Source organism: Humulus lupulus, chromosome 5 (genome assembly GCF_963169125.1).
Source record: "Humulus lupulus chromosome 5, drHumLupu1.1, whole genome shotgun sequence".
Lineage (NCBI taxonomy): Eukaryota > Viridiplantae > Streptophyta > Magnoliopsida > Rosales > Cannabaceae > Humulus > Humulus lupulus.
Genome location: NC_084797.1, coordinates 11,991,884 through 12,016,075, shown reverse-complemented (window position 1 = coordinate 12,016,075; position 24,192 = coordinate 11,991,884). Strand labels below are relative to the sequence as shown.

The 24,192-nt window shown below is 31.7% G+C and overlaps 1 long non-coding RNA gene across 1 annotated transcript; it reads left to right on the top strand.

Annotated features, from left to right (window-relative positions):
• Positions 1 to 2,415: 2,415 nt before the first annotated feature.
• LOC133834457 (uncharacterized) lies at positions 2,416 to 3,160 on the top strand. The gene is made up of 2 exons (XR_009893351.1): positions 2,416 to 2,792; positions 2,916 to 3,160. It is a non-coding gene; the product is annotated as an uncharacterized LOC133834457 (long non-coding RNA).
• The last annotated feature ends 21,032 nt before the right edge of the window (positions 3,161 to 24,192 follow it).

Sequence of the window (24,192 nt, the reverse complement as noted above, 5' to 3'; positions counted from 1 at the left end):
GAGGATAACATGTGTCTTTTAATATGTACGAAGGGTGACTGAGAAGGAAGCATATCAATTTAGAAACTTTGTATCATAAGAAAAGAATCTTATGGAAAAGAAATGAAAGAGAATTTTGTTTTGCTCATTTTGTAAGAAAGAATATAAGATCTAAAATTATAATTAAACAATTTATAGATAGTGTTACGAACTTAATTAATAACGAGTCTTTTCTATTTATTGTGATAAAGACATATATATATATATATATACATTAAAAGAGAATTGAAAATGAATCTTTTCCCCAAATCTTCTAAACTATGGCTAATTTCTTAATCTCTTAAAAAATATGTAAGCAATTACAAATAAATAAAGATATTTATATATATATATATACTAGGTACAAGTAACTTACATTTCACCTTTGTTTATTTTATTTAGAAAAATTATTAATTATTTTTATTATGTTTTTATAATTGTCATATTAATTTTAAAAAATAAAGTATATTTTATATAAAAGAATGACATCACCATATTAAAAGAAAAATTAAACCAAAATATTATTAATATTTTTTAAAAAAAAAATTAATACGATAATATTTTAGAGCACAAACTACCATATTTAAGGTACAAAATATTTGCGATATTATTTAAAGCACACGTACATGATTAGATAAGAAACTTGTTTATTCTTGATATAATATAAATGTTATTATATTTTATTATGTAGTTACACAATCATATTCTTTGTACACACAATATCTATATATAATCGAAAGCAACCATGAGGGGAGGCCCTTTCCATCATGCTCTTGCACAAATTTAAGTTTAAGTAATTATGCATATAAAATAAATAACAATTTTTTCATATAACCTCAAATATACATTTATGAGAAATTAATTACAAAATAAAATAAAATAAAATAAATTTTATATTGTAAGATTTTTCTAATGATTTATTTTTATTGTTTTGATGTTATACAATTTTAATAAATTAGAAATACTCATTTTAAATGAAGAAAAATAATAGAGTTTTAATTTAATTAAAAATAGGTTGTACAAAGCCAAAATTTTATAAATAGAATGAAGATTTAAAATAGTACATTTTAGTATTTTACTCAATAATAAATATTTAGTCATTATTTAAAAAAATATAGTGTATTTATATATTTATGTGATGTAAATATAATTTGATTTGATTTGTTTCACGGATAATCATGGCTTGAAATACTTATTTTACTGCAAAATGTGTATGAATGTCAAATAATAATTTTTTATGAAATTCTATTGTCATATTTATCGCTTAGTAATATATTAAATATATTGATAATTGTATATAACAAACATAAACATACAAAAGAAGAAGAAAAAAAAGAAGGCTTAGAAAAGAAGTGGAATAAAATTGAAATAACGAGAAGGTAGAAAAGAAAAATATATTCTTAGGCTTGCTTTAAAAAAGAAAAGAACAAAGTGAAAAGAAAGCCCAGATTGGGGAAAAAGCAAAGGATAAAACATTACCCTGTTCTAAAAAAAACAGAATAAACAACTTAAAGGAAAAAGAGAAAAAAAAAAGATGAAAGGATAAGAAAATAAAATTCTTAAATTGTGTTCAAAGAAAAATAAAATAGAAAGTGAATGCATTTGTATCTATTTTCCTTATCTAAGACTCATCTAAATTTTCTTTAGTATGTTGGTGATTCATTCTATGCTCAGTTTGATCTTTGTATTAGTATATTAAAAGAAAACTATTTAAGATTTTTGTCATCGAAACTAAAGCCGTAAATATGGGTTGGCCTGGTCTGGCATGACCTACATTTGAAAAAGTAAGCCTAGCATGGCCTATGTCGTGTCCGTCTACTTTCTTTATTTAGATCCAAATTCGTAGGCTTATTTTATTATTGCAAAAAAAAAAAAAGTGAGGATAAGGAATTAAACCCCACCACCTCATCTTTAACAAATCAATAGATTCACTACTAATCTAAATACATTTTTTTTTGTTTAACATATAATTTTAGATATTTTTATATACTTTTCAAGAATACTTTACATAAAATTATATCAAAGATAATTATTAGAATTTGAATACTTACTGATAAATGTTAAAAATTTTAAGTGACAAATTTTAAAATAAATTAATATAATTATAAAATTATAAATATTGAAAAAAATAATAGACTTTATTATCATTATTAATGTCAAAATATTAAGTTTTTTATCGTGTAGTGCTTTCGGGCTAGTTTATTCATGCTTTCGTGTCGTATTTTCGGCTTTGTCATGTCGTGCTCATGCCTCCCAGACTCGTGCTGATTTCGTGTCGTGCCGCATTTACAGGTCTACTCGGAACTATGACATCGAACTGTTAAAAATTCTCATTCAACTATTCACTCACATATATGTAACTCTTTATTTACTAACTTGTATTGGTCAGACCAGTCCACACATGTAATTGACAAAATTAAAATTAAATTCAGAAAAGAAAAAAAATTAAAACTAAACAAATCTAGAGAAAAAAAAAAGTTTTACTTTTTTCTTCTCGTTCTTCCAACAGATCTGGGCAGTGCGATGGTGGATATTGGCACTGCAATGGCGGAGGAGCTCGCTAGCAGATCTAAAGCCCGACGCCAATTCTGAAACCATTGAGATGGTGCGAGCTTGATTCGCCTCCTTTGCGACAGATATGAAGCTCTGCAGGGATCGCAAAGGCTGGGTTCAATCGGAGTCGAGGACAATGAGATCGCAAAGGTTGGATCAGAATCCGGGTTGGAGACAAGTAGATCTAGAGAGATCTGAATAATATTTGATTACTAATAACGGTGATTTAGACTGTGTATATGAAAATATATATTGATTTCATCATATCATCATAAAACCATCTTTTCATTATCTCTCAAATTGTTCTAATTAATCTCTTTCTTTGATATATTTCTTATTTTCAGATATTTCTAGAAAATTTCTTTGGCTTTGAGTGGATCACTATATGAATTCGAAGGGGCTGGAGATGCATTCTGAGTAACTTTACCCTGCAAAAATTGGATGATATATTAAAGGATTGCAACAGGTGCTTTTTTTTTCCTCAGGATGATTTCCATCCAATAATCTTAATGATGTATGTATCATATAATTACAATCTTCAAACAAATCCAGTGGAGGTTACACTAACTATGGTAATAATTTATACCAACTTTTTTTAAACAAAGTTTTAATATTAAAAGAACATCTCAATCGCCTAATGAAAATTGCATATTGACACTGCTTAATCTTGAGGATGCTATAAATGCACTGGAGGTAAAAGATATTATGTCTAGGAATTAATTTTGAGAAAGCAAAAAAAATTATGGATTTGAGAAGAGAATGGGACGAAGAAGATGAAGTTTAGGAAAAGAAAATGTATAATTTTTTATTTTTAATGAATTTTAATAGATTTGATTAGCTTTTTTTTTATTTTTTTTATTTTCTGAATTTAATTTTAATATTTTCAAAAATAAATAATTTGTTTTTGGAAAATAAGTTCTTTAAATTTAAAAAAAAAATCGTTTATAATTACACGTGTGACACTGATGTGACCAATACATGTCAGCAAATAAAGAGCCACTTGAGCCACACTGGAAAAGCCTTAACAGAAGTGTCGTGTTACATCGATGTGAATAGTTTGAGGAAAATTTTTAACAGCTTGAAAAATCACTAGAAATGGGAAAGACCTTAGATGAAGTTGCCAGTAGGGTCTCCCCCTTTGATATATCATTGCTGGCAATTGGTAGAATCCTACACACTTGAGGTTTTGCTTCTTATTCCCATCACTGCAACAAAAAAAAAACAACTTTCTTGAAGTTTTGCTCCTTTCAAAACATAATCAATGATAAGGAGGAAAATAAACATCACTTCTTTCTTGTTTTTGAGTGTAAGCATAACATAAATCATGATGTCTTATGAAGCAGTCTAACATCCATGGATCTTAATAAGACTAGCATACACTTTAGACAAATGGGGATCTTTTTCAGGTGATTCAAACATGTTTTTCATATTTACTATTCAATATTCTATCTTTTCATGCTGAAAAATGTGAATTATTAGGAAATAGTTCCAACTTCTGGGAGCCCTGTTTGACAATCAGATCAAGCTGGTAGAGTATACCTGCACACTTGTTAGTAAAACAGAGAAATATAGGAAGAAATGATGAATTTTCTGAATTGATAGCTAGGAATTTGAGAGCCTAGTTCTCTCCCACAAAGGGTTACACCCTACCAAATACTCCACACCCCTAAATGAGTTTTTCTCCTGCTTTTAACTCAGTCCTTCAGCTGGTACCCTACACTCTATTACACAATAGCACAACTCGCATAACAGAATGCTAACCTCCTCAACTAACTATCCCCTACAGCATCCCCACTGTTACCTTTCCTACCCGTGCGCGCGTAGACAAAAGTCAGAGGTGGTCTATCAGAAGCTTAGATCTGATATAGGTTTTGGTGAGATACTCATACACACATAAAAATATGATCAGGACCTAGGAATACAATTCCAACTTAGCTGAATATAAATGAATCTTTGCAAGCTTTGTTACTATGATTGTTTTAGCCTTATATGTAAGACTACCTCTTGTGAATTATTAGTTTATGCGCACAAGATATGAGTTTTGTATATTTTTTTAATGGTACAGCTTTAAAAAGGACATTCTTCCAGGGCTCCTATAAAATCTGTTTGGGAAATAGATCTGATTAAGAGAGTTTTGTTTCCCCTTAGAATGCAATTTATGTTTTTTAACATAATTGAGTGTGTGGAAGAGAATTATTAATTAACATAATGGTCAGATCTTTTATAAACATATTTGCCTCAATAGTGTGAAACTGTTTCACAAAGAAAAAGAATGCAAAGGTAAAAGTGTGTTCATGGGAAACAACATCACGTTAGAATTGTTATATATCACAATCTTCAAAGTCATGCTAGAAACTTGTTAATCTCAATCAATGTATCATATTCATAAGACAATAGTTAATTTACTTAAGGATTTGAAAGAGGCTTATATACAGTAATTAGAGTACAAATTATGGAGTCTTTCTTACTTATTATCATTACAAGTGTGGAATCAGTTGTTACATACTAGAAAAACCAATTCAATACAAATACTAGCATTTGGAATCATTATCTTTAACCATCAAATCTTCACATGCATTCTTCAACTTAAATGCAGAAGCCTTGTTCAAACAATCCTTCATGAACTCGGACTTTGGTAAAGACTTGTCATTATACTCCTCACATTTCCTCAATTCTGACTTTACCTGTTTTATCTCTTGTTCTAGCTATGATTCTTTTTCCTTTAGTTTTTTAGGGACTTCTGCTTCAAGTCTTTTTGCTTGAAGACCGAAAAAAACACGTATGAGTTTTTCTAGATGAGAAAGTGCAAAATCAATTTTAAAATTACTGTCTTTCACGAACCTCAAGTGGAAATACCATTCTTGAAGATGATCTTTCGTGATGTCTCCCACCAAAGTAGTGCACATTTCCTTTATGGCCTGGCATAAAACAGAATACACAATGCACTTCAACCGCCAGTCGCCATCATCATCACTAACATCTCCATACTCATCAACTAATTTATTCAAAACAGGCGCCAAAGTAAAAGGTATCTTCAAATCTTTCACAGTTACAATCCTCACTCCTAAAACGCTTCCTTTCAAATCGAGTACGTTGCTCCCAAAGAATTCATGAAGCTCACTACAGAATTCTTGAAAATCCTCAACGGTGAAGTGAGAGAGTTGGACAAGCTTATTTTTTGATTGTCCATTGAACTCAAATGACTCATCTTTCCATTTGTAATATGCCTTCAAATCCCTTCTACTGGTAGTCCATTTATTATATCCTTTCGTTATGGTTGTCGAATGATCGAAATCTCTTTCTTGCTTCAATTTCCAAAAATCATCTCCTATACTCTTTAACTCCACATTTCTAAGGTCTCCTGTTAGTATTTCTATGATCTATATACGTATATATTTAAGACAAAATAACAACGTATATTTCAAAATAAAATTACTGGAGGTACATAATAAAAAAGATTGATCTATGAAAATAAATAATAAGTTACTATGAAAAAAAACTAATTTAGGGCGTGAGAGCTGCTTTCCCTCTCTCCATGGCGAGGAAGAAGAAGGCAATTCAGAAGCCTGTTACTCCATCATCAAAGAGTGGGTTTGATTCATATTCAGGGAAGGATGTGCGTGGTGAAGAAGGGATTACTAAGAGTCTGAATGTTGAGCACACGAGTGAAGATTTCTTTGCAGATTTTGTGGCTGATTTTACTGAGATTGTCGAAGAGGATGGTTTTGTATCTGCTAATGCTGGTATTGGTACTGAAGGTTTCAACCTGGATGAACCTGATAAGGTGAATTCAGGAGATGATCTTTCGTTTCAAGATCGGGCTAAGGACAAATGGTCCCAATTTCGGGACAATTTTTCGCAGCATAATGGAGTGAAATTAACCTATGAGGAACCTCTGTTTAGGGATGGGTTACCGATAGCTCAATTGGATCTGGAGGAAGTTGAAGAGCAGGCATCTTTGTGGAATACTGCTATAGTCTGCATTGTTCTAGGGGCTAATCCCCCGATTGCTGTTTTTGAAGGTTTCCTTCGAAGAATTTGGGGCAAACTTGGCATTGAAAGGGTGGCTAGGATGAATGCCGGGTTCACGATTGTTAAGTTTAGGGATATCTCGACTAGGGACATGGTCCTTGAATCGGGAGTAATTCATTTTGACAGGAAGCCAGTTATTCTTAGGCCTTGGTCGACAGATATTGACGCATTCCGTTTGGTGAAATCGGTCCCAGTTTGGGTGAGATTACATGATTTGGGTCTCCAATACTGGGGTACCAAATGTTTGAGTGCTCTTGTTAGTACCATAGGCCGTCCTATGATGATTGATAAAATCACTAAAGATCGTTCAATGGTGAAATTCGCCAGAGTACTTGTTGATGTGGAAATCTCTGACAAGCTCCCTCACAGTATTAGTTTTGTGAATGAACGTGGGCAATTGGTTGAGCAACTTATTGAATTTGAATGGTTGCCTACAAAATGTTCGGTTTGTAAAAATCTTGGACATACGGCTTCTAGCTGTAGGAAGGAACAGAAAGAAGTGTGGCAACCAAAGAAGAAGCAAGGTGAAACTAGTGAGAAGACAGAAGATAATAGGCAGGGTGAGGTTGAACCAGATTCTGCTAATTTAGTCTTGACTTCAGAAGTTCCTGAGATGGCTAATAGTTCTTTAGTTGATGTTGGGAAGGATAATAATACATCTAAAGAAGCCCTGGACCAGGTTTGGACGACTCCTAAAAGAGTTAGTGGTGTTAAGCATGTTAATGAGGTACCCCAGCCTAGCAAGGTCAATCAATTTAGTGTCTTACAAGCTGGACAACTGAAAGGTCGACAACAGGGTAAACTCTCTAAGAAAATTTCTGATGGAAGGAATAAATCTGCTCTGCTGGAATGTTAGAGGGCTGAACCATAGGAATAAGCAGAAATCCCTTCATGATTTCTGTAGATTTAATAAAGTAGGTCTGGGGGCGTTCCTTGAGACAAAGCTTAGGGGCCCTAAAATAGAGGATATGATGAATATTGTGTTTAGAGATTGTGACTTTTTATCTGTTCCGGTAGTTGAAGGAAGAATTCTCCTGGTTTGGAGAAAGGATATGATCAAAATTATTGTTATTGATGTGGAAGACCAATTTATTCACTGTACTGTGAAGATCATGGGTGTTTTGTCCCCTTTTTGCTTGACAGTAATATATGGTAGGAATCATTTAGAGGAAAGGAAAAGGCTGTGGCATGCTTTAGATTCTCTGAGTTTGCCAGTTCAACCTTGGTTAGTTGCGGGTGATTTTAATGCTGTTTTTGATTTTGATGATAGGGTAGGTGGTCGGCCTATTACTGAGTTAGAAAAGGAAGATGCTTGTAATTGGAGAGCTAATTGCTTGATGACAGAAATTCGTAGAATTGGTACTCAATTCACTTGGTCCAATAAGCAGAAGGAGGGTTCTAGAATTTTTTCCAAATTAGATAGAGTCTTCAGTAATGAAGCTTGGACTGATATTTTTCCTTACTCAGAAGCTCATTTCAACTGGGATGTAATCTCTGACCATTGTTATTGTATTATTAAACCTGTTCTTGGTCAGGTTACAGGGCTGAAACCGTTCAAATTTTTCAATATGTGGACAAAACATGAGAAGTTTAGGGAGACTGTCCTGAACAGTTGGGGTACTACTGGGGTCTGTTCTGGTCTGCATGGAATTAGTCAGAAATTGACTAATTTAAGGTCTATTTTGGTTCAGTTTAATAAGACAACAATTGGGGATATACCAGGAAAGTTTCTTGCAGCCAAGGAAAAGTACCAACTAGCTCAGTTTCGTCTTCAGCAGCAGCCTCATTCTGAAGAGCTTCATAGAGCAGAGTAAGAAGCTTGTTCTGAGTTCATTCTCTGTGCTAAAATGCATGAGAGCTTTCTCAGACAGCGGAGTAAGGTCACTTGGTTGAGATATGGAGATGACAACAGTGCTTTTTTCTTTGCAACTCTAAAACAGAGGTTTGCTTCTAATCGAATTACTGCTTTTGTCAATGACAATGGGCAAATAGTTGATTGTTATGAGGAAGTGATTAAGCATTTTGTTGGTCATTTTGAAGGATTTCTGGGTAGTTCTAGTACAGCTTCTGCTAGGATTCAGCTGGATGTGATAAATGCTGGTAAAACTTTAAGCTTTGATCAGCAACTCAGTTTGGTTAGACCCTTTTCTAAGAAAGATGTTAAAGAGGCAATGTTTAGCATTCATTCTGTTAAGAGTCCTGGTCCGGACGGGTTTGGCTCTGGTTTTTTCAAATCTATGTGGAAAGATTTGGGTGATGAGGTAGCCACTGCTGTGTTGGGTTTCTTTGATTCTTGTAAGCTGCCTAAATCCCTCAACAGATCAGTCATTGCTCTTGTGCCTAAAATAGATTCTCCTTCTACTGCTATTGACTACAGACCAATAGCTTGTTGTAATACCTTATACAAATGTATCTCTAAGATGCTTTGTGTGAGGTTAGCTACTGTTTTGCCCTTTCTTACTCACCAAAATCAGGGTGCGTTTATAAAAAACAGATCGATGGCCCATAATATTTTCATACTTCAAGATATTCTCAAGGGTTATTCTAGGAAGAGCATATCGAGTAGGTGTTTGGTCAAATTAGATATTAGCAAAGCTTATGATTCAGTGGATTGGTATTTCTTAGAGGATCTGCTCAATGCTTATTGTTTTCCTAGTAGATTTATAAGATGGATAATGGTCTGTTTGAAAGGAGTTTCTTATTCTTTGATTTTGAATGGTAGAATTCATGGTGCTTTTAGTGGGAAGAAAGGGCTGCGACAAGGAGACCCAATATCCCCTCTTCTCTTTGTTTTGATAATGGAGTATCTCACTCGGTTATTACTGTTAGCTTCCCAGCAAAAGGATTTCAGATTTCACCCTCTTTGTAAGCAATTGAATCTTGTTAATCTTTGCTTCGTGGATGACCTTTTACTCTTTTGTAAAGGTTCTCATACTTCAGTTAAGATTCTGATGGATGGTTTTCGTAGCTTTAGTAATATGTCTGGTCTGGTTATGAACATGACTAAGTCACATATTTATCTTGGTGGAGTTCATTTGGAGGAAAGGAGGCAAATTCTAGCTAGTTTGGAGATTGAAGAAGGTTATTTTCCTCTGAAATATCTGGGCCTTTATCTTAGACCAACTAAATGGAGGGCTGAGGACTGTGGGCTCATTATTAAGAAAGTTCAAAGCAGGTTGCATTCGTGGTCTAGTAGACATCTCTCGTTTGCTGGGAGATCTCAACTTATACACTCTGTTTTGCTGGGTATTAGGACTTATTGGATGAGTATATTTTTACTTCCTAAAAAAGTTATCCAGGAAATAGATAGATTGTGTAGGAACTTTCTGTGGGGAGCTAGAGGAAACCGAAGTAAGGTTCATATGTCCTCTTGGGACCAGGTGTGCTTACCTAAATACTTAGGTGGGATTGGCTTTAAAGAAGGCTATAAATGGAATATAGTTCTGATGGCTAGGTACATCTGGGCTATTGCTACTAAACAAGATTCCCTTTGGGTCAAATGGATAGCTTGTGTTTATCTCAAGGGGCAGAATTTCTGGTCTTATCAATTACGGTATGATGTTAGCTGGTATTGGCGGGATCTCATCAAGCTGGGAGATTATTTCACTGCTGATATGCTTCAGGATGCGATGACCAAGGAGAAACTGAACTTGTCTAGTCTGTATGAGCATCTGGTGCACAAAGAGCAGATTCATTTTGACAAGGTGGTTTGGTGTAAGTTGTCTATTCCGAAGCATAGGTTTATTCTCTGGCAAGCAGTGCTAGGTCACCTCCTCACTCGTGACAACTTACTTAAATGTCATATTCAGCTTGAGACTTGCCTTTGTCCTGTCTGCGAATTAGACCAGGAATCTCATGAGCATTTGTTTTTCAAGTGTCCTTTTTCTCAGCAGGTTCTGTGTGAAGTCCAAACCAGATTGGGGCTTCAGCTTTGGCCTTTCTCTTATTCAGAGTGGCAAGGTTGGATGGAAGGAAGACCAAAGGGCTTGTTACAGAAGATCAGTGCTGCTTTGCTTGCTGCATCAGTATATTACATTTGGACTAACAGGAATTAGTGTATTTTTTAGGCTTACTCCTGTTTTGTTTTGAAGCTTAGTCGCCTGATTCTTTGGGGCATTAAAACCAAGCTAACTGATCTTAGCAGCTCCAAACTCAAGGCTGGAGAGAAGAGATTGATTACTCTTTTTCAGATTATGTAATAGTGTTTTTTCTGGTTTTCAGAATTGGTAGTTTGTAAATTGGCTTGATTTGGTGGAATATAATTCTTTTTCTTATCAAAAAAAAAAAACTAATTTAATACAATTTCCAAATAATCAAGTTAATATCATGTTAATGTATTTTATAATTTAAATTAATATACATTCTAATATATACACATGATTATATCATATATGAACTAACATATTATAAAATATATTGACATCGAAAGCCTTTTTTATATTAGTGATTACAAATTTTTAACCACACAGAAAATTCTATAATTTTAAAAATTTTGAATAGATTTTTATTTTTTTCACCTCAAGGTTTGATAATATAAATTAGATAAAATGAATTTACAAGAAAATATAAATTTCAATGTATTGTTGAAGTTAGTAAATATTCTTTTTGGAAAAAAAAAATTAATATGTATTGACATCAATCAACGTATCTTTATATAATATAAATGCGATTTTAACAAAAAATTGTTGTTTTAAGGTAGATTTAATACTTTTCTTTATTGTTTTCTAACACTATTAGTTTTAAAGTCATCTAAATAAGGTAAATAACTTAAAAGATAGATAAAAAAAATGATAAAGTTATCTAAATAAGGTAAATAAATTGAAAAAAAATAAAAATAAATGAGTCATAATAATTTTTCATTACATATGTTTTAAAATTTCATATTAAATTATTTAAATTACTCTATTAATTATGTTTTCAAAACTAAAACTGAAAAATATTTATGTGCTTAAATTTATTATTTTCTTTCTTTTATTAATTATTTATTTTGTCATTTAACGTATTTTGTTTAACAGTGAAATAAGACATAAATATACATATTTTATTATTTCGTCGTTTAGATTTTTTTTAAAATTGAGAAATTACTTATTTTAATTGCTCTAGTCATTAATTAAATAATATATATTTATATATGGATTTTTGTTGGCTTTAAATTTTTTTCAAATTAAATAATTAAAATTTGATCAAATAAAATTTTTAAATTCATAGTTTTATTTTAGAATTTTTTTTAATATTTTAGTATATTAAAGTTCATAAGTATTTTTTCTAGAAGAAAATTAGAAAAAAAATCATTTATATTTAAAAGTAGACTGCGCCATATCTTTATATATTAAAAGTGTGTATCTAATAGATTTTTGGTTTAATGATTTTTTTTATATTTTTTAAAAATAAAATTTATCTTTTTTTTTTTAAAAAAAAAACTATCGACGGTGTTTTGGTTTAATTTTTTTTTTAAATATGTTATGTCATTCCTTTATAATATATGACATTGTTTATCTATTTAAATTTTATATGGCAATTAAAAAAATATAATAAAAATAAAATTAAGTAAACGTATATTGAACGAAACAAAACAAATGTGGGTTTATTTATTTTTTTTAAATAAGTAAATGAATTTATTATACGAAAATAAAATTTTAATTACTGGCATACCTTAGATTTGAGACAACGTATGTGTCCAAAAAATTTGCACAATTCACAATAATAAACACGTATTCGAGGATCTCGTTCTTTTTCACAAATGTCGCAATAAAACTCTTCATAACCATTCTCAACTAGTGAATCAACCAAAATGAGAGGATGAATGTGAGACTCATGTTTGATCATGGATGGCAATGGTCCACAAAGTAGGTGGAGTCTGAAGTTGCATTCCAAGCAAAAAGTTGCATAAGAAGAGGTGTAAGAAAGTTCTTTGCTGTGGGAGGAAAATGATCGCTTACCATAGCAATCATTGATGGTGCAATGATTGTCCATGAGTACCATGTTATCCATGTAACAAAGAAGGTGCTCGTGATTTTCAAACCTAATACTTGCTCTCATTTCAGACACAGCCGAAAAGTACATCGACCACACTTGTAAGTGAAACACGTTTTCAAAGTTTGCTTACATAGTGTGCATTCAAACCTGAAGTATGGAATGTGAAGGGAAAGAAGACCGTGGTCCCAATGAAAAGGATATTGAATTTCTTTGGGAGACACTGCACATGTTCATGAAGGAAATACTTACATTCGGTGCAACCATAAGCACAATCCTCAGAGCCTATTATTGATTGACATCCAAAGCAATGGATTCTATCAATGTTGTCCATCTTATCAAGTGCAAGCATTGGATGTTGATGATTGGAATGTTGAATACTATTATTTTCATCAATCTTTTTTGCCAACATTATGGGTGCCACTAACGCACAATCCACATGTAAGAAAATCTGACAGTCATAACATGAGAAAAAAGGAGTACGAGTAGGGAAGAATATGCCACAAGAGTCGCAAGTGATGAATATTCTAATAGACAAAGAGAGAAGGTGGACAGGATGAAAAGAGTGATATATTTTTTGCGGCAACTCGGCATATGATTTGTGCAGATAATATTGGCATGAATCACAACTATAAAAAGGATTTCCTGCTGCAATGATAGAACGTCGACAAGTTTTACATTCTATAGACCGATTGATTTTGGTTGTGCCATCCTTTAAGAGCAAAGGATGTGTCCAATGTCCAAAGTGTTGGATCTCCATATTCCGAATGACTTTGTAGTTCTGATTATCACATTAAAAAAATAAGAATTATCGATAATTGAATATTACTGTAACAAAAAAATTATTATACATTGCAAGCATCAAAAGATGCATTTATCATGCGTTCTAAGTGTCACAGTTGTTTTAGGATATAAGGAATAATGAAGGTTATATCATACAAAAAAAAAATGAAGACATATTCATCAAAGGAAAAAAAAAAACTAAGATATAAAAAGAAACAAATTAGACAACCTCAAAGCTTTCATGCATATATATCAAAATAGAAGCTAATTAATGCAATCAAAGAGAGACTTACATGCTAAGAGTTAGTATAAAGAAGAAGGTAGAGAGATTGATCAGAGGCCAAATTCAAGGAAAATTTTGAAGAAATGTTTAGATGTATTTTGATATACGTGAGAGAAGAATATATTGAAGGGGCACATATAAAGATAGAAGCATTGGTCGTGAAAATATGGATGAGGATAAGATATATTATATCAATATATATATATATAGTACATTTGAAGTTATATGTCTATAAATGTAACTGAAAAGGATCAATTGAGAAACATTGAGCCATAAGAAAGAAAAAGAAGAATAACTAACGGAAAAGGAATAAATAAAGGACTTTCACCTCTGCCCATATCCCATATCGTAAGAATAATTAAGATTTAAAATGATAATTAAACAATTTATAGAATATGAATAAATTTGTAGAACATGAATTTCACTACTTATGAATCTTTTCTATTTTATATATCATGATAAATACATATAGAAAATAAAAGAGAATTCAAAATAATTGTTTTCCCACATCTTCTAAATTATAGATAATATAATCTCTTAATCTCAAAAATCAATTATTACATATAAACAAACTTTAACATAATATTTCAAATATTTAACGAAATATATTTTTAAAATCAATTAAAAATATATATTTATTAATTATATTAATATAGATTAAAATATTATAAAATATCATTAAATATTTATTAATTATATTAAAATAAATTCAAATGTTATAAAATATCATTATTAAATTCAAATATTATAAATTATCATTAGATATATTATAAATTCAAATATAATAAAATATCATTATTATAATAATATTTAATACTAGACTACATATTTATTAATTATCTCCATATAAATTCAAATATTATAAATTATTATGATAATAATAATATATAACATATAATCTTTAATCTTAATTATTTTAAAAAAAAATTGCTGGAATAAATATTTAGTAATTATATTAATATAAATTCAAATATTATAAATTATTATTATAATAATAGTTAATACAAAACTAGATATTTTATAAAATATTATTATTACAATAATATATAATACATAATAAATATATTATATATAAGTGTCTTGCATACAAATAGTACGACAATGTAATTAAATAAGATATTATAATAACATTTATTCTCTATAAAGAATAAAGAAGTTTCTTCTCCAATTATTAATGTGTAATTTGAATAATATCATGAATATTTTGTACCTTAAATATGGTAGTTTGTGATTTAAAATGTTATTGTATTATTTTTTTTTAAAAATCATAAATAATGTTTTGGTTTAATTTTTTTTTAATATGTTCATGTCATTTTTTTATATATAATATTGTTTATTTAGTTAAAATTTATATGACAATCATAAAAGTTTAATAAAAATAATTAATAATTTTTTTAAATAAAATTAAATAAATGTGCACTCCACGTTGCTTGCACCCAATGACTTAATATGAAAAATAAAAGAAGATTTAAAAAAATTATCAATTTAGTTGACAAATAAAATAAAATTTATTTCTAAGCCTAATGAAAAGTGAAGGAAGTCACAATAGCTAAAAAAAAAATTGGTCTACCATTTTTAGAAATTTGTCAGGATATATTTAAGGGTTTATATATTTTTGGACCTTATGTTTTTTTACATTACCTGTTTGGACCCTGTATTTTGACAAATTACTATTTGGACCCTATGTTTTGTAAAATGGTTAAAATAAAACCCTAAACCCGATTTTGGTCAATGTTTTCTCAACTAAAATCACAAATAATTTACCAAACTAACAATTCAGAACAAAAATAAAATCATTCTGCTTAAAAATTGTGTTGTTATATTCAATTTTTTCTTCATCAAAATTGAGTTTATAGTTCTATTTTAACAATTTTACAAAACATAGGGTCCAAAAAGTAATTTGACAAAACACAGGGTCCAAACAGGTAATGAGAAAAAACACAGGGTCTAAAAAGGTATAAACCCTATATTTAAAGTAAAACAGTAAAACTCTCACATTAAAGTAAATTTTTTTTTTGAGGCAATTATTTTTTCTTTTTAATTAAAATTTACTAATATCCATTTTATTTATAATTATTTAATAATTTTATGATATGAATTTAATACAAATTATTATTATTATATTTTATATTGGGGGATAGAGATTCCAATTTAAGACTTCCTCTTTGTAAGGAGAATTGTAGTATCACTAAGCTATGTTGATGACCTATTAAATATGGGTGTTCATCAAACTGCCTACATCGCAATTTGTGGTTTTGAACCCTTCGCAGTGCAGTTGCAGTTTACATTTTTCTCAAACAGTGCAGTGCGGTGCGGTTTGCGATTTTAAATTTTATAAATGTGGTTTAAACCACACCACACTACATTGTTATATATATATTAATTTTTTTATATATATTTTTTCAATTTGACTACATTTAAACTTAATAAATATATATTTAGATATTATAATATACACAATATCTAGAAAAGTTATTATATTTCATAGGATGCTAATACATATTCTACTTCAACCTAAAAATATTCTTTCTTAACCAAAATTTTTACTTCTATATATCATGCTTTTTTTTATTATTAGTTTGTTGTTGTTTTATTGTTTTGCTAAAAATTTATTAGTTTGTTGCATATTTATTGTTTTGTTAAACAATCTTTTGTTATAAACTTTATTATGAATCTTTTTTAATTATAATATTTCATTTTTAAATTCGATATGTATAAACCCCCCACACCACACTGCACCGTACTGCATTTTTACGGTGCAGTTTATGCAATTTGAGATTTATACAGTGTGGGTTGCGATTTTGAAAATTTTTCAAATTGCATATGTGGTGCGGTCTAATAAATTGGCAAAAAACCACACCACTCGTACTACGAACACTCCTACCATTAAAATATGTTTTAAGTTTTAACTGCCAACTAATTGTTAGTTTAGATCTTTAAATTCTGGAATTTTATTCGTAATTAATATATATATATATAAATTATATTGATTTGTTTGTATAAAAGAATGAATAAAAGAATAAGAACAAACCGAGAAGAAAACTAAGTATGTTTACTTGCTCCCAAAGAAAACTAAAGAAATTAAAAATAGAATAGAGCATCCAACTAATATATAGAATTGATCAAATAAAATTAGTTGGTAGTTTTATGTTTTACTTGGCTGAATTTTATTGGTAATTGTACATAACAGAGCATAAATATACAAAAGAAGAAAGAAAAGAATAAGAGGACTTGGAGAAGGTGAAAGAAAATTGAAAGGGCAAGAAGAAAGCTTCTGAATTGCCATATACTCAGCTTGAATAATGGACAAAGCTACAGTAGGCTGAAGAGTAACTTTCCAACTATTAGCATAACCACCAACAGTGAAAACATAGCCTGTAAGAAATCTTTTTTTATCAAGGTCTCCAACATAATTAGAATCAACATATCCCAAAACTTCATCTCTAGTACTTCCAAAATGCAAACAAACATCAATAGACCCACACAACTATCTTATAATCCATTAAACTGCTTTCCAATGCTCCTTACTAGGATTGGCCATGAATCTACTGACAACACTAGTTGTATATGGTAAATATGAGTATGAACAAACCATAACATCCATCAAAGATTCCAATGCACTAGAATATGGAACTCTAGACATATAATCAACATCTTCATCTGATTGAGGTGAAATAGCAGATGAAAGTCTGAAATGAGCTGCTAGTGGAGTACTGACAGGTTTGGCATTTTGCATATTAAATCTCTTAAGAACTTTCTCAATGTATCATCTCTGAATCAGATACAATTTACCTACTTTCTATCTCTCTGAATCTCAATACAAAGTATCATCTTTGCAACTCCTAAATCTTTCATCTCAAACTCCTTAGAAAGTTGTATCTTGACCTTTCTAATATCTTCTGTACTCTTGGTTGCTATCAACATATCATCCACGTAAAGTGTAACACCTTGGATAACCAAGACCGTTATATTGTGTGTTTAAAATAGTGCAAGACTTGCTAATTAAGTTGTTTGAGCATGAATGTGTTTCTAAAGTCAGCTGACAGGTTGGGCATAAAACATAAATTAAATATATATATGCTGACCACTATCCAAAAAAAAATTATTTTGCTTTTACAAATACATTCAATGTTTGAATAAGAGGTTGTGCAAACATTTGACCATAGCACAAAAATTAAAGGCTTAAATTTATGTACAAAGATATATACAGTAAAACCTCCATAAAGTGTTACTCTATATTTGAATAACTCTCGTATAGTCATAAAAATCTTTAGTCCAACCTTGGGACCAGTTATAAATAGGAATAAACTCCACATTGTAATAAATTATAATATTTCTTGGTCCCGCCTTTAGAAAATATGCCTCCACATAATAATATTTGAATTAATATTAAATATATTTATTGATAACTCTACAAAATAGAGTTATTTTATCACTTTTTATGTGCTAATTGTTGCTTAATTCTTGAGTTTTTAAGTAATTTATTAAGTTTTAAAGTAATTTTGGATTTATTATGTTTATTTTAATTTTATATATTTTTGTGTATTTTTATAGTTATTTTGTTGTAAAATGTTGTAGTTAATTATTTGAATTATTGTTGTTTAGTTTGAGAAAAAAATGTTGTATTATTGAACTTAAATGTTAAATATCAATTAAGTTATAATTAATATTTTCAAAGAATTAAATCGATATATTTTATAGTTTAAAATATTTTATTATGATTTATTTAATATTTATTTTGTATGAAATTTATTTATTTTTTTGGGCTTTGAAAAGTAAGGAAAAGAAAGAGAAAAAAAGATTGGCATTACTGTAAAATTAAGCCTACGCCTTCAGAAGCCCAGGCCCAGCCCAAGCTTTCAGCTGCCCCAGCCTAGGCCCGCCTACCACCAGACCTCGCCTGGCCCAACAGCCCCACGGCTCAACCAGGTCTTCAACCAGCCAGCTCCCCAGATGCCTCCTTCCTCTAGCTGCACCACCTCACGCCTCAGCCAGCATCCACACGTCCTTGCTGCCTCCAGTAGCCATTTGCTCCTCCAAATTCAAGCCAGTCCCACGTCTCCTTTGGGCCCAAAACCAACCAGCTCCTTTCCAAAAGCTCGGCCCAACACAGAAGCCCAGCCCACGTCCACGGGCCAGCCAAGCACAAGCAACCTCCTTCAGGCCTGCCTCTTCCTCTCCGCCCAAGCACATCTCCTCCAGACCAGGCCATTGCCAACAACCACCACAAAGCCAAACTTTTCCTAAGCACTTTGTTCCCTTGTCCCTTTTGTCCAAAAATACCAATTTTTACCCAAATTTTTCTACACATTTTATCCCAAAATCATCATTACACTCTATAATTTACCCATATTTGCCATATTATAATTAATTTAAATTGATTATTTTAATACTCTCATTTTGGCTATAAATAGGAAATTTTCAAGACCATGTGCTTCATTTTGGGGGAGGTTACACTACAATTTATACACTTTCAAGACCCTCCATTTTCTTCATCTTTTTCTTCTTTTTGGTCATTTTTCCTATGAGTTTTTAGAGGAAAAATTTGGGGGTTCATCCTCCAAATTTTCCTATTTATGTTTGTAATTTTTAATTAGTATTTGCTATTCTAGTTATGAGTTTCTAATCTTTTTGTTGACTGTGTTTTTAGCCAACGACGTTAGAACGTCAAAAACGATGAACCTTCAAGAGAATTTAAACGACACAGACAGTTTAATCAAGAAAAATAAATAACACAGAAGATTTTATAGTGGTTCAGCCCCGATAGTCGGTAATAGCTTAATCCACTTAGAGTTGTGATTATAGATCTGTACTCAAGATCAGATGGACTGAGCCAACTGAGTTTCTTCAGTACAGATTGCAAAAATACAAGAATCCTTTCAAATATCAGCACTTTCTCTCTCTAGAATACTCAGACCCAAAATTTCTCTCTCTAGAAAAAAGAAGCAGAAGAACCCCTCTCTAATCCCATAAGCCCTCTATTTATAGGCTTAGGGTCATACATACGGTATCCCCTAGAACCGGGATATTTTATTATATTTATTACATTTAAATTACAAAGAAACATTCAAAATTCAAAATGTAACAAACCCCCCATTTGTGGGAAGAATGAGAGATTCCCGCATATCTTGTTGAAGTTGTTTATGGGAATCTTGACTTAGTCTCCTCTAGCTAGTTGATCCACCTCCTACTGACCACCCATGCAAGTGCTGGTCGAACATGTGCATGGTGGTAGGACAAACATTTGTGGGTCGGACGTACATGGTGGTAGGACATGCACTTCTCTCCTCTAACATGTCACTCTCCTCTAGCATGCCATGTTTCTCCTCAGACCAAATCCTTGGGGTCTCCTAGGACCACTCTCTTGGGGTCTCCTAGGACCACTCTCTTGAGTTCTCCTCGGATGCACTCTCCTTAGCTCTCCTAGGATGCACTCTCCTTAGCCTCCTAGGATGCATTCTCCTTAGCCTTCTAGGATGCACTTGGCTTGGTTATGACATCTTTCAAGCAGTCCAAAATCTTCGTCAGTCTACCGGGTCACTTTATCACAACTCTGAGGAGTCAATGTATTTATTGACTATTAATGTGTCTTTTACTGACCATGCACTGCCACTTGTCACCTCTATTGCCACGTCATTGATCTCCAATTTTTGGGTATAACATTTTTTAAGATTATTAAAACGATGATGAAACAATATGTAACTAGATAATATTTATGTTGTGTGTTGATTTCCCATTTTGTGCAATAAAGTTTATGGATTTTCTTCTTCAAATATTTTCTTTCATCTTAAATATCATGTATTTTGGATTGTTAGCACTTATTTACACTTTGATCTTCATTAGTACAACATAATATTCTTTGTGTAAGATGTGTCATTAAATTGTACACATTCATGCTTTAAACAAAAATATCATGTTTTGCCTTCTAAATAATGTTCATTGATTTATTTGTTATTTCATTATATTGATTTACACTAAATGCTTTGAAATTATACTTTTTGAAAAGTGAAGATAAATCCTATATTTTTATAAAAACTTGTGCTTAAATATAATATCTAATTTGAATAAGTGATGGTTTGATTAATTTCTACTATTACTAGAACTTGGGAATCAATGTACTTTTAAATATTATTGAACTTATATTTTGTGGATTCTATTATCTTAATAATATTTCTTTTACTATCTTGATTTCCACTTTTAATTTAGTTATATATATATTGTCTTTAATATCTTTATTATTATCTTTTATTTTATTTTATTGTCACAAATTCTCATCAATCTTTGGGGCTAGGTTAGAGTTTATTAATTTTGGTTTAAAATAGTTTTCTTTTCGATTTTAGACAACTCCTTTGGGTTCGACATCCTTACTTACACGATCACTATTCTATATGAACGATTTGTGCGCTTGCAATTTATAAATATTTAAAACATACCCGTTTTGGGTCTATCATTTATATATATTATGCTATCTTTTACATGCAAAAATTTTATGATAAAATTAATTATCAATTTAGACTTGTAAAATAACTTTGTATATTTCCAATATTATATAGATATGTACATTGTAGCCATATCTTTATGTCATTTTCGTTTATTAATGTTTTACATCGAATTTGACATGTTTTATCAATTATTATATAAATTATATTTGAATATGTATATTTCCAACATTTTTTTTATATATAATTCTAATAAGTTATAACATCCTTATAATAGTAAAATATGTTGGTCCCAACAATATTACTATAGAGAGATTTTACTCTAAATATATAAGGTATTTCTATGGTGCAACTCACAAAAAGAGGTGCACCGGTGCACCTCTTGTTGTTTACACCCTTTTAAGTTAATTGTATATGGGCTGTATCTTTTGTATATGTTTTTATGGGCTTAGCCCTAATCTTATACACTACATTGTATATATTACCTTATGGATGACTAAATGAAATTAGGGAAACCAATTATCCCAATTCTATCATGGTACTAGAGCCCTAGCAACCTAGCAAGCTCCTCCAAATCGTTATAATTTTTTTATGCTTTCCTTCAGACAAAACACCCACCCTAATCGCAACCATCTCCTTCAATCACAGCCACAAGCCACGATCGCCACCAGTCACCATCAGCTATATATGTACCCTTTGTACTGATTGTCTTTTTCCCTGATCGTCAACCAATAGTCATATATATATATCCTCACTCTCCTTTATCACACCTCTGCCTAAACCACCAGCCACACACACACACACATATATATATATATATATATATGAATGCACTCTTAATGGTTATTACCCATGGATGGTTACTTTAATATTAACTATTGGATTAAGATCTGTTGACGCGGTTCTTCGCCAACAGGTAATTAAGAGAAGAAGAGAAAGGGATTAGTACTGAAAGTAGAACCGTCACAGATATGAAATCTTATAGGGTGAACTAGGTGACTCGAGACACTTTTTTTTAAGTGGTTCGAAGGTTAAAATCCTTCTATTCCACTAGTCAATATTATTGATATCTTCTGGGTATTTGGTTTACAAAGTATATAGTTCTTCAAAGACTATTTTTCCCAACCCCTATCAACTCCCAGGGTCTCCATATTTATAGGAGAAGGCACTTGGAAGTTGGTAGGAAGGTCATCCCGTGACCTTACCATTTGTCATATCAACTCTGTGACATTCATGATTAATTCCTAAACCTGACACATAAGTGTGGTCTAATCAGCATGGAAGGAGAGAATGGGACGCACGGCCCAATCCAGCTGTGGGTGTCTGATACGCACGTTCTTGCTGCGTGTCCAAGAAGTCAGGGGGATATCGGACACGTGATGTCAGATATATGCACGTTTATCTTGCGTGTGTTGACTTCGTAGAGGGTCAGAGCTCCGTGGGCAGCTCGTGCCATGAGAAGCTCGTAATACGAGCTTCTCCCCCTGATCTGACCTCCGGCCTTCTGATCCTGGGCAATTTGGGCGAGCTAATATCCTCAGTCTGTGGGCGCCTCGGACTAAACTTGATTAATCCGAGGCACGACCTTCTAATCAGCCCGTGGGAAAACCAGGGCGTACAAGATCAATTGTCCATATTTATAGTTGTTAATTAATATTTCTAAAAATAACTTTTGATTTTTTTCAAATTTTTGGGATGAAAAACTTGTATTTATTATGAAAATATCATATTGTAAAATTTTCATTTTTCAAATGCATGTCAATTTCTAAATATAGCTAGTTTCTCTCATTGGTTGGAAACAACATTAATTATGGCAAAAAAAAAAAAAAAAACTAAATTCGAAATTAATGTAGATTGAAAATATTTACTTGTTGGTGACTTGCTATAACAAGTCACTATGTTGCCACATCATCATAATTGTTAGTACCCATCTATGAGTAGTAACCATTGATAAATCTTCCATATATATATATATATGTATGTAACGTCCCACATCACTATGGCTGCTTTCTAGAATGACGACTGGCCCTACAAACCAACACGAGTCTTTTCAGCGTGCTTTGTCCTCACTCACATGCTTCCTAGGAAATCTTCCCAGGAGGTCACCCATCCCTAGATTACCCTAGGTCAAGCACGCTTAACTTTGGAGTTCTCAAGTGATGGGCTACCGAAAAGAAGATGCATCTTGTTGATATAGGTAGTACCCATCAATCCATTTAAGCCATCTTCAACTATGTAGTCCCATACCTACACAGTCTTAGAATCATCACACTTGACCTTTCCCAGGCGGTGTGGGATTGCACAGCTTACCCGGTCTTTCCCCTTACGGATCACGGGATTATGACTGTCACAATATATATATCCTCAATCTCCTTTATCACACCCCTGCCTTTATAATTTTTTTTATGATTTAATCACCCCAACCAAATTTCACCCCAATCCCAATCCCAATCCCATTCCCTTCCCTTTATATTTATGTATATATATATCACACAAATAGCCCCCAACCACAAACGACCCAATCTGTTATTCACACTTTAGCCACTACCGATTATCTCATCATGACCGATGATGGCGAAATTGATCCTCACTCTCCTTATTGTCTTGGGTTTGGCGATCAACCCATAAATATGATCACCCACGTGATCCTCTCTACTGAAAATTACATTGCATGGGCCTGTGCAATCATTTTGTCTTTGAAAGCTCGTCGAAAGTTTGTGTTCGTTGATGGGACAATCACCAAACCAATGGAGAAAAAGATGAAACTTGATTGGGAAAATGTTAATTCTATGCTTGTCTCATGGATCATGTGAACTATTGATCCAAAATTGGCAGCCTCCTTTCCTTTTCATGATGAAGCCAAACGTCTATGGGATTGTCTTGAAAAACATTTTTGCATCGCTAATGGACCACGTCTCCAACAATTTGGGGCTGGTATAACTAATTGTAAGCAAACTAAGACTATGTATATTGATGATTACTATAACCGTTTGATGGGTTTGTATGATGAAATGGCACGTCTTAAGCCTCTCCATGCGTGAGAATGTGGTAATTGTACTTGTGATGTTGCTGGTTGGTTCATTGCAGATCGAGAGGAGGAGCAACTTCATC